Consider the following 12,398-nt stretch of genomic DNA (forward strand, 5'->3'; position numbering starts at 1 on the left):
GCGTCCATTCAGCTCCATTGGTGCTTGTGTACAGAATGATAGCCTACCAGGGATGAAGGAATTACTTTGCATCATGAGATGAAAGCTTTTGATTCCTCGTCCTTAGAAGCTTGGCTAAGACTGGAAGACCAATTGCCTCCAGATGGAAATGTTTGGGTACAGTCATCTCTATTTTAATAGGAGAGGTCATAGCTTTGAGCCTGTCAAAGGAGACCAGCTCTTTCCTTTGGCCAATCATGACAATGGTATTCAGATATCCTACCCTTAGCTCTGTGTCTTTGAGGTCTAACCTTAGATAGCTTTCCTTTCATGTGGAATGGTGTCCAGATGCCTTTAGATGCTAACGAGAAATAGGCCACCCAGTTGATGGTGCTTTTGTTTTAGCAGCCTGAATGAAGTAGGACACTCTCTCTTGACTTCTGGGACATTAAATTTTACAGATATTTATTCCACATCTTTGACTGTGTCTTGATGGTTCCTTGCCCTGTCCTGTAGAGGTCAGTTGCTCCAAAGCTGGCCAGACTTCATATATTCTTCCTGGTCAGTCTTGCCCGTTTTTATATTTTCTGCAATATCTCTATGGTGATGATTCCTAATTCTCCCACCTAAGTTTGGACCATGCTTTTAACTTTCAGAGAACTGAACAGCAAGGACATTTGCCATCTGCCTCTGCAAAGATTGAACCCTGTGCTGCTGTAGCTGCTGACCAACCCTCCTGAGGGGACTGCAGGGTGGACAGTGAGGCACTCTGTACTCCAGGGAAACTGGTGAAACAAGTCTTTGGATAGTGAGATACTTTCAGGAACTGATTTCATGATCCAAATCCTTGTATCTCTTCATATCTAGATAAGCCCTAAAACCCTTCATGGTGATATCATCTCATGACTAGCAGAAAACCTTTTGTAAAATGAGTGCTTAATTGCACTGAACTCCCCCTTCACCAAAATCTTATATATTGACCTTCCCCCACTGCCTCTTTGTAGCAGATTCTCAGAGTTATATGAGGTGCTGTCTCCCAGGCTGCAGTCCTCATTTTGCCCCAAATAAAACTTAACTCAAAACTCTCATGTTGTGCATCTTTTTAGTTGACACCTTCTAAAATACACCAATACCTGGTCACCCAGTTTCTGCCGGCACTGGAGGAGGTTGTTTGTCATTGATAGGCTGTGCAAAATGGCTTTTTACTTTTTTTTTTATATAATGAGAAAGAAAGAAATACTGAACCAGGAAAAGTTTGGGGAAAATCCTAGAATATATAAACAGAAGTAGAAACTGACCTCTTTGCAAGAAAGAAATCATGTAAGCAGGTTAGAAAAGGGGGCTGAACTATTCACCTCCTGTAGTACCCATTAAAAAGGGAGGATCAATAGCTACAGCTGTTTCAGTTTTGCCAATTTCACCCTCTAGATTAGACACGTGCCTTCCATATACTTTAATGGGAACCATATGTGTGCAGTCGACGGTGGTACTTACTGCTAAGGAAGTGCAGTGCTGAGTCCCGCCACCCACCCACATTTGCGGCTTCACAAGCCACGAGAAGATGAAAAACAAACATGCTGCTGGCATACCCGGAAACCGTGGAAGTTTGGCAAAACCAACCAGAAAGGAAAAGAAAATTGGAGTGTGGAGACTGTGCAGGTGGGAAGCTGGAGCGTTACGAAAGGTCAGGTCTTAATATTTCAGTCTTTGGGGGTACTTTGCTCTTTATTGCTGGGGTCTTTGGTTAAAATTTTGGAGGCTGTTTCTAAGACTCTAGGATCTGGTAATGAAACACAAAATACACGGGCAATAAAGATAGCTTTCAGGTCATTTTTTTGATCAAATGCTTGTTTGAGATCCCAGGAGTTGTTAGCTAAGACATGGCAGGCCTTCCCATAGTACCAGGTTTGAATTTTAAAGAAAAAACCTCTTTTCCTAAGTTCAGACAAGGATATTCACTGAAGCATTCTTTAGGATGTCTCTGAATTGGGTAAAAGTCAGTGGTCAGAATAGTCGACTTGCTGAATAGATTATGAAACTATTGTGCAATGAAATCGAAGAACTTGAGGGAATAGGCACTGGTATGAACCTCTTCCCAAGACATTGCTAAGTGAAAAAAGAAAAGCTGCAGAAAATTAGCTGTGTAGGCTTTTGTTCAACTGACTGAAGATTCTCTTAAAAACGCAATTTCTTTAAAAGCTTTGTAGGTTTGGGCTAGGTTTGGGCTCTGTTTGCTGTCAGTAAATTTTAATAAAGACAAACTAGTTATCTTAAGTCAGTGCCACTGACTTTAGATACTGGTGAGTGGGCCCCAGAGTAAGCTCTGTCCAGCTGACCAATAACTAATATCTCTCCTAATATCTCTCCAGTTTGGCCTCTGTCTCAAGATGGGTCAGAAGTCCCATCTCACCTTCCCCGTCTCCCTAATCTGCAGTCAAATGACTGGTTTTTTTCCTTGGGGGTGACTGTCTCCTTTTAAAATAGTCACAGGAAGTTCACAAGTCGAGGGGCGTTTAAAAGAAGCCTGAGGTAGAAAGTCGTTGATTCCTCCTGCTATCTTATCTCCTATTCCACTTTTAGCTTCAATTCCACCTTTATCCTGGCTGGGGCAGATAACTTCGGATTTCTAACCGAGCAAGTAAGATGCAAACAGAATTGAAAACATCTCCAGTTACTTGTAGGTAGAAAGGGTCTGTCTGCACAGGGTTTTATGTTCTTCCTTCTGTGTCCAGTAAGGTGAGCATGCATATAAGTTCATTGTAAAGGAAGTTTGTTTCTTGCTGGAGCTTAGTGAGGAGTAACTTGATAAATCCCTATGTTCTAGAGCTTTTCTGCAAAATTTCCTAATAGTACAGCCTTCTTAGGCATGCGCTCTGTATCCCCAGGTGCAGTAGGTCAATCACCTCTTAACAAAAACTTCCAGCTTCTTAGCTTAATTAGGATAGAGGTCTCCTAGTGCTCCTTGGCCAGTTCCCTCTTGTGGACTCTTATTTATAAAAACCCTAATTTCTAAGCACTGGTTTCTGTATTGCATGTAACTTTCAGTCTCAAGTGACAGAAACCTAGCTCAATATATTTTAAAATAATTGCTCTTTCATTTGTGAAACAGGGTAGTTTTTCTTGAAGCGCAGCTGGTTTCCATCAAAAGCTTAGCAGGTTTGGGATTAACCTGCTGGAGTGATGCTCTTACACCCGAGTGCACTTTCTTTCCACCTCTGTGTTCTGTCTCCTTTTTTTTCATTCTCAGACTTCTATACTCACTTCGGGCTGTTAGAGATGTATTCCATCTCTCAGGCTGGCATTCTCAGAAGAAAGAGAAAACAGTTTGTCTGACAGTTTAAGCAGTCTTGACGTTGTCCTGTTGCCGCTAACCGTCCTGACCGGCCTGCGCTCACGCTCAGTAGACAAGTCACTGCGGATTCCGGGTGACAGCAGGTCTCACACTCAGCCCTGGAGACAGGCTTGCTCAGCCACACTTGAAACGCTTTCAAGAAAGGGGGTGGTTTCCTGAGGAAAGTGCTCATATTACTAGAAAAAGAAATCATGGATGCTGGGCATAAAGCATAAAAAGTAACGATGACAGAAATATGATAGAGATGGAAAGCTATTTATAGAAGGAAAGAATGGGTTAGAAAGAGGAGAGAGAAATGAAAAATGCTGAGGAGGCTGAGTTTTTGAGAGACAGGGTGTTTTCGAAAGAGCTGGGAGGAGATGCTAATATTAGAGATGATTGTTATTTTGCGAGGTGGAATTTTGGGAAGACGGTGTTTTTAAGCTTAACTGTGCTATGTTTTATGGCTATATAATTTCTTCTCTAAACTTTTCAAAAAAAGATAAGCAAAGACTCATACCATTTGTCAAGGCTTTTCGGGGATATACTTGTGTTAGCTTGTGGACACAACACTATGTTAATTCTGGTCTAGAGGGCACCCAGCTTTGGGTTACATAAGATACTTGGAAACAGTTGCTAAATCTTTATGGAGGATGACTAGACTCAGGGCAACATTGAGTACAGAATCTCTGCTTTTAAGCAACAATTTCTCTAAGAGCTCTCCCTTTGTCTTTTATTTTCTTTTTAATTTTTAAATTAAAATTAAAATTTGTTATAGTCATACATCAACATGAATCAGCCATAGGTATACATATGTCCTTTCCCTTTTGAACCTCCCTGCTACCTCCCAGGCTATCCCATCCCTTTCCTAATAGTCTTCCTTTTTTTCCCCTTAACTAGTAAATTTCCTTTCAATGAGGAATTAAGGGCCATTTGCAGTACTACCTATAGTAACAGTTAAAGGTGAACAGTTAAGGGTGGTCAGCCCTACAGAATGAAAAGGCGTTGAAAAGCTTTTATTCTGAAACCAATAAGAATTTATTGTCTCTGAAAATAATATAAAGCAGAAATGCACTTAGCTGTACATGAGAATCATAAGGGAGCCTTAAAAAATACCAGTGCAATGGCCCTTCTCCTGGTTATTTTGACATAACTGTTCTGCGGCAGGCTCAGTTCAGTTCAGTTCAGTTGTTCAGTCGTGTCCGACTCTTTGAGACCCCATGAATCACAGCACGCCAGGCCTCCCTGTCCAACACCAACTCCTGGAGTTCACTCAAACTCATGTCCATCGAATCGGTGATGCCATCCAGCCATCTCATTCTCTGTTGTCCCCGTCTCCTCCCACCCCTAATTCTTCCTAGCATCAGACTCTTTTCTAGTGAGGCAACTCTTCGTATGAGGTGGCCCAAGTATTGGAGTTTCAGCTTTAGCATCAGTCCTTCCAATGAACACCCAGGATTGATCTCCTTTAGGATGGACTGGTTGGATCTCCTTGCAGTCCAAGGGACTCTCAAGAGTCTTCTCCAGCACCACAGTTCAAAAGCATCAATTCTTCAGCGATCAGCTTTCTTCACAGTCCAACTCTCACATCCATACATGACCACGGGAAAAACCATATGCGTCAGCAATTTTAAGAAGTCCTTTGTGTGTGCTATGCTCAGTCACTCAGTCGTGTCTGATTCTTTGCGACCCCATGGACTGTAGCCTGCCAGTTTCCTCTGTCTGTGGAATTTTCTAGCCACAAATACTGGCGTGGGTTGCCATTCCCTGTTCCAGAGGATCTTCCTGACCCAGGGATCGAATCTGCATCTCTTGTGTCTCCTGCATTGGCAGGCGGATTCTTTACCACTAGCACCACCTGGGAGCCCTTTAGGTGATTCAGAAGTGCTTCTGGACTTGAACTATTGCTGCAGAGGTCATGCCATCAGGTTTGCAGATGAGGGTCACAGTCACATGAACTGCATTTGTTGAGCTCGTGCCTTTTATCCAACACCCTCCTGTTAGTGAATTATTTAATTTAGGTTAATAGGATACGGGAATGCCTAACTGGAATGCTTCTCTCAGGAAGTAAGGCTGGTGTCCAGTATGCTCTCTGGGTTGGCCTGAGGAAACAGGAGTTGACCTGCAGAGTGACCCTGCCTATCACACTCTAACAAAGTGACTAAACAAGGAACTTCATGAACATATTCCATGTTGCACCCGCAGTAAAGGACAGAGCTGGCCCAGAGTTAAAGGTCAGCATATAAGTATCAAAAACCTGCAGCCAAGGCCTCTGAGGTCTACGGAGCCAATCGAACATTCCAGCAGTGGTCTGACAGCAAAGCTGTTTTGACTTTTTGTACCTGTAGAAAGGAGGACCCAGGCCACTGAGTTCGTATTTAGCATATATGGCAACAGTAACTCCCCTGTAGGGGAGCTGCCAGGGACTTAGGAAAAAGAGTTGATGAGTTAGAAGCTCGGATGTTTCACTTCCTTTCCCCTCACCTGTCCCCGCCCCACAGGCCCCTGTTCCCTTTTTGTTGGCTACCATCCACCCCCATTTCCTTCCCATTTTGATTAGTTCTAGTAGGGGACTTTTGTAGAACCTAAGCCTGTGGCCCGTGATTTGTTCTCTGAGTAACTATTGAAACACCTGTATTTGAATAAATATCAACAACTTTTTTGCACCTAATGTGTTCATTTGAAACTGTTCACATCTTCCTAAACATTCTAATACATCATTAGAGTCCGATAGGTAGTGTTGCAGACACCTCTGTGCAAAGGAACAAACTGTCTATTACAAATCTACTGTGTTTCACTGCGCCTTCCCCTGGAAGAGCAGACTATACTTTCTGATGGTGTTTTTTTAGTCTTGTGGGTATTATTTCCTCTAGAATGTTGTTGTTTAGTCGCTGAGTCATGTCCGACTTTTTTGGGACCCTATGGACTACAGCCAGTCAGGCTCCTCTGTCCATGGGATTCTCAGACAAGGATACTGGAGTGAATTGCTATTTCCTTCTCTTTGAATCTTCCCGACCCAGGGATCAAACCTGTGTCTCCTGTGCTGCAGGCAGATTCTTTACCTCTGAGCAGATGCTTTACAGCAGATGCTGTGATTGTCACTCCTGAGATGGCTTCCCTACCTGCACAGTCGCATCCTGTAAGTTAGGTCTGGGTAGCAAATGCCTTATTGACTGTTGTCTGCATTGGTTGTCTTTCACTCCTGGTAAGGTGATTGCATTGCTTTAAGACACAACAACAAAATTTAATGGCATGTTGAAAATGACCTTTTTGATGTTTCTGTCTTCCAGTAAAATATTTCCTCAGTCATTTGGTAGTTTTCTCTCTCAAAAATAGCCATTTCTGCAGGTGAGGATCACTACGACTTCCAAACTGAGGGATTAGAAAATGGTTTTTCACTTGTAATGAAAAAGGTTTGACAGAGGTGAGCTTCTGCACAAGAAAAAGTGCTATAAGAGGCCTTAAAGGAAAGAGAGGAAGTGGAGGGAATGCATTCCTGTCTTTCAGGTTGCCAAAACCTCCCAAAACACAATGGAGTCTTCTTAGACAAATATGTGTGTGTGTGTGCTCCGTCCTGTCTGGCTCTAAACTGTGCCTTTGAATCGTCTTTCTTGTTGAATGTGAAGGAGATTGTATTCTCTGTAAGATCTGTTTCAGATGATCTATTACTCTGTCACAGACCACCCTCAGATAATGGTTGGTTACAGCGATCTCTCATTATCTCTGATAGCACTGACAGCTGGTTGGGCTCAGTGAGGGGGTTCCCACTCGAGGTCTTTCATGGGGTGGAGGCCCTCTGTGGCTGAGGCTGGCTGGTCTCTAAGGTCTCCACACACACAGTCTGCTGCCTCGGCTGAGGACGCCACAGCTGGGCTCCTCAGGCATCTTTCTCTGGGTCTGTGGGCCCTTTCCATGTGCTAACTCCATCTTGGTGGCTTGAGGGTAGCAGCATTTCTTACATAATGATGCAAGTCCCTGAACACACTTGGCTCATGAGAGATTGCCAGGTGAGTTCCTGCCTGTGGCTCTCTTTCTCTAAGAACTTAGACTTGTAGGGAGGCCAGCTGCCATTTTGTGTGCAGTCCTTTGGAGAAGACCCTGTGGTGAGTAACTGCAGGCTGTGGGCAATGGTCCCACGAGTGACCTTGAAAGCAGATCCTCCAGCCCAGCCAAGACTTAAGGTGAATGCAGCCCCAGCTGATACTTGACTACAGTCTCCAGAGTCAGATGCACCCAGCTAAGCCTCCCTCGGATTTCTGACACTGTGAGATAATTCATTTTTGTTGTCCTAAGGGACGCCATTTGGGGTTAATTTGTTATGCAGCAATAGATAACACATACAACCTTTTTTCTGCTCTTTCCTAATCTTCCTTCTGCCAAGTAGGCAATTACTTGTTGTGGAATGAATAAATGAACGAGGAATGCACATTACATTGTCTTTGACTGTGAAAGGTAGTCCATTGCTTCTTATAGCACACATTTTCTTTTGTTAGGGAAACTTTATACATCCGTATTGGTTGTCTACAGAGCTGGAAATCGCCAGTGGCCATTACTTAATCTCCTTTCAATAACTCAGTGATATATACACATAAACACATATGCACAAGTACACATAGCCTATGTGTATATGTATCTGCGTATTTGTTTATATGTACATACGCACACTGGGCTGCCACATATTTTTCATGTTAGAAAGTGTTCTCTTATCAAACAAAATAAATTGGATGTTATGGTGGTTTGCCACATCCAGAAGTTATTTAGGTCCTAGTGTGGTGGCACAAACAGAAAAGAATTTGCCTGCAATGCGGGAGACCCAGGTTTGATCCCTGGGTTGGGAAAATCCCCTGGAGAAGGGAATGGCTACCCACTCCAGTATTCTTGTCTGGAGAATTCCATGTGCAGAGGAGCCTGGCAAGCTACAGTCCATGGGGTCGCAAAGAGTGGGACATGAGTGATCAACTATCACTTTCACTTTTCAGTGTAAGTATGGTATAACCCCATAAAAACGTTTCGTTTTTTCCTGACATGTTATATACCTGGCTGTTTTGCTGTTTGTAATATTTGTTTTTGCCTGTTTACTTCTCACCTATAAAAATATTTTAAAGTAGACTGATTTTTACTACCCAACCCCACTGGGTTATAATTTTGAACTCTCCCTTAGAGGATATATATATACATACATATATATATATATATACACACATACACACACTCTCTCTATATATATATATAAAATCTAGAAGTAATTTTTATGCCACTCAATTCTGTTGAATGTATTTGATTTGTATCTCTAGTGCTCAAATTATTTTTTCTATTCTTCATGTTCAGTTCAGTTGCTCAGTCATGTCCAACTCTTTGTGACCCCATGGACTGCAGCACGCCAGGCCTCCCTGTCCATTGCCAACTCTGAGTTTACTCACACTCATGTCCATTGAGTTGGTGATGCCACCCAACCATCTCATCCTCTGTCGTCCCCTTCTCCTCCTGCCTTCAATCTTTCCCAGCATTAGGGTCTTTTCAAATGAGTCAGCTATTCGCATCTGGTGGCCAAAGTATTGGATTATTGGAGTTTCAGCTTCAACATCCGTCCTTCCAATGAACACCCAGGACTGATTTCCTTTAGGATGGACGGGTTGGATCCCTTTGCAGTCCAAGGGACTCTCAAGAGTCTTCTCCAACACCACAGTTTAAAAGCGTCAATTCTTTGGTGCTCAGCTTTCTTTATAGTCCAACTCTCACATCCATACATGACTGTTGGAAAATTATGTAGCAATGTACTGATAATTCACTGAAGCCCAAGTCAAACCAGAAAAAGTGAGTTACTTGGGATTTCTTTTTTAGTAACAACAGGTTAAAAAGGATGAGTGAAGACATTCTAGGTAGTGTTTCTTGATACTTCTCACCTGCTATACATCTCATCCAGGGCTGTCATTATTGGGGGGGCTTTTTCCCTAATTCCATCAGAGGTCACTCCTAGTCCTTTTGCTCCCCTTATTTATTCCTTGCAGCAGAGGAGTGACTTGGCCAGTGTGAGTTTGGGTGAGTAACTAAGCATGCATGGCTCAGTCCCTTTCTCCTTCTTGGCTCAGGAAAGCCTGAGGGCTGGTCTGCTCTTGGCCATGGTGAGGTTGGTGTGTATTGCCTATGACTCAGTGAGTTAGCAGACACTGTGGATGCCCCATCTCTCTTCTCCCAGCCTTCACCTGAACAGGCAGAAGGTTGCTTATCACCAATGCCTGCACTCCCTTAGTTTGTGTGTCTCACCATAGGGACGTGTTTGGCCCACACACAGGACAAGCTGGAAGTGCCCTAGAGCCGATGTCCCTAGAGGCAGCTCCCCAACAAGCTGGGTGGGAGTTGAGGCATGTAGACCCTGGGGTGAGTAATTCTCAGAGATGAGTTCTCTTCTTACTCCCAGAAATGCCCCGCTGGGTTGAGCTCAGGCTGCCCACGTTGGTAACTGGCTTTAGCACACACTCTTCGCTGGCTTTCTTCCCTTCCCTGCCCCATTCCCTCACTCTTCTAGTACTTGGATTAACTCCCAAATAAACTGTTACTTGTGGTCAAACCCTTGCTTTGGGGTCCTGCTTCTAGGTAGATCTGTTCAGGGTATATTGTTAGGGACCCTTGCTGCCTCCTGCCAGAGTTGCCTCCAACAGCTCATGTCAAACTAACATTTGTGGTCTCATTTGCCTGACTTCTGTTTATCTCTGTTAGTTCAGAACTCAGGAGAGTAAATCGTTTATATTATTAGGGCTTCTTCTTAAATCCCCATAACTGGTACTTTTTTACTTCTAGTTTCTTCGCATTTAAATTTAAAAATATAAAATTAAGCCTTAACAAGCAAAAATTAAGTGAATTTGGCTCACAACCCATTCTGATATATGACAAATATACAACTTCTGTTTTGTTTACAATGGTACAGTCTCATGACAAGTTTAATATTCTTAGCCTAGAATTTGACAAAATTTGCTTCAGTTGACTGTATTGAATGTTTTAATTTTTTTTTTCTGTTGGATAACTATGTGTCTCATTGTTCTACCTTTATTTGGTGATTTTCTTGGGAAACTGAAAACAGTTGTAGTAGCATAGGGCTCTTTGTTTATTTGCTCTTAGAGTTGAGTCAGAAAGATTTACAAATGGGAGCTTGTTGATGAAGTTAATTCAATGTGCAAACAGGTTAGTTATTTAGCCTTGATCTCCTCATCTGTAAAATGGACATGGAATTATTATACCTGCACAATAGGAAAGCATAATGTAAAAATATTAATTTTTATTTCTTCAAGGGTAATTTTGTTTTTGAGGCAAAGAGCTGTAGCTAGTTCTTGAGAATATGGCTAATTTGAAAGTACAGGTGAGGCCCCCACCAGAAACAATGACTTCATAGTAGAAAACTATGAAATTTTCTAGAAGGTACCCATCTGTTCTAGGCATAGTATTGTAATTTTAGGTCTGATTGAAGTGAAGGGAATTTATTATTTTCACTTGATTCTTTGTGGCAGTATCAATTCCCTAAGTAGGGGAACCTTTTCTAAAATTGCCAGTAAGAATCTGAGCAAGGTTATTTGCATGGGGAGAGTGGGAAAGCTAGTAAAAATTTCTTGGGATTAATCAAAAGTTGTGTTCCTCCAATAGCTGTCCATTTCATGGGACGCTTGTGTTGATCCCAAGAGGAAATGGATCTGATGGCCAAGTTTATGAAAATAATTTACTGTTTGCTGTGTATCTGATCAGTAGGAACCATTGTTTCTTTCTCCCCTGATGCAGCATTGGTTAACTAAGATAGATGTTCTCTGATAATATGAGAAAAATTGGTAGTTCATGAACAAAATTTTTTGGTAAATTTTTTATTTGAAATTCCCTTTATTATCATTACTTTTCATTATTATTATTAAATCATGTCCAGAATGTTATCTCCTAGTGTAAATTTAGACAAGTTATCTTTTTAAAACACCCAAACTTGATTTCATTTTCTAGCTTTCACTGACACCTGGTGGCCTCTCCTGCTCTAGGGAAGGAAAGCCATGCTAGGCTGTCCTTGGGACAGCAGCCTGGTGTCTTCTGTATAATGTATTTGAATCTCAGAGAATCTTTAATTTCTCATTGAAACAATACATCCTTTTTACAGCCTCTGCCATGACCCTCTTCCTTATCGTGTTTCCAGTGATGGGTTTCCTTTGTTTGCTAAGAATTTTCATTACCAAAATTTTATTTTTCCTGAAGTTAAGACGAGAGATGGCGGCCCCAGCGCAACCGACCACGCGAGAGATGCGTCCCTGAGGAGCTACCCCATGCCTGAGGCCAGGGCCGGCACCTGAGAGGAGCTACCCCACGTCCAATAGGCGGTGGCTGCACGGGCGCAGGAGGGCCGTGAGGAGCTACTCCACGTTCAAGGTCACGGGGGCGGCCTTGAGGAGATACCCCTCATCCAAGGTAAGGTGCAGCGGCTGTGCTTTCTTGGAGCAGCTGTGAAGAGATATCCCACGCCCAAGGTAAGAGAAACCCAACTAAGATGGTAGGTATTGCGAGGGGGCATCAGAGGGCAGACACACTGAAATCATAATCACAGGAAACTAGCCGATCTGATCACATGGACCACAGCCGAATGTGGTCCACTGCAGAAGGGAATGGCAAACTACTTCAGTATACTTGCCTTGAGAACCCCATGAACAGTATCAAAGGGCAAAATGATAGGATACTGAATGAGGAATTCCCCAGGTTTATAGGTGCCCAGTATGCTACTGGAGATCAATAGAGAAATAACTCTAGAAGGAATGAAGGGATGGAGCAAAAGCAAAACCAATACCCAGTTGTGGATGTGACCGGTGATAGAAGCAAGGTCCAGTGCTGTAAAGAGCAATATTACATAGGAACCTGGAATGTTAGGTCCATGAATCAAGGCAAATTGGAAGTGGTCAAACAGGAGATGGCAAGAGGGAACATAGACATTCTAGGAATCAGTGAACTAAAATGGACTGGAATGGGTGAATTTAACTCAGATGACCATTATATGTACTACTGTGGGCAGGAATCCCTTAGAAGAAATGAAGTAGCCATCATGGTCAACAAAAGAGTCCGAAATGCAGTA

At 42.7% G+C, this 12,398-nt stretch overlaps 1 long non-coding RNA gene across 1 annotated transcript in view; it reads left to right on the forward strand.

Annotated features, from left to right (window-relative positions):
* The window catches only part of LOC148775233 (uncharacterized), a 39,673-nt gene extending 27,598 nt beyond the window's left edge, over positions 1-12,075 (forward strand). Inside the window, exon 3 of the long non-coding RNA XR_016039303.1 lies at positions 11,534-12,075. This is a non-coding gene — a long non-coding RNA (uncharacterized LOC148775233). The remainder of the gene's footprint in view (positions 1-11,533) is intronic.
* The last annotated feature ends 323 nt before the right edge of the window (positions 12,076-12,398 follow it).

This window comes from Moschus berezovskii, chromosome 16 (genome assembly GCF_049115385.1).
Source record: "Moschus berezovskii isolate FMDL1 chromosome 16, NW_MosBer_1.0, whole genome shotgun sequence".
NCBI lineage: Eukaryota > Metazoa > Chordata > Mammalia > Artiodactyla > Moschidae > Moschus > Moschus berezovskii.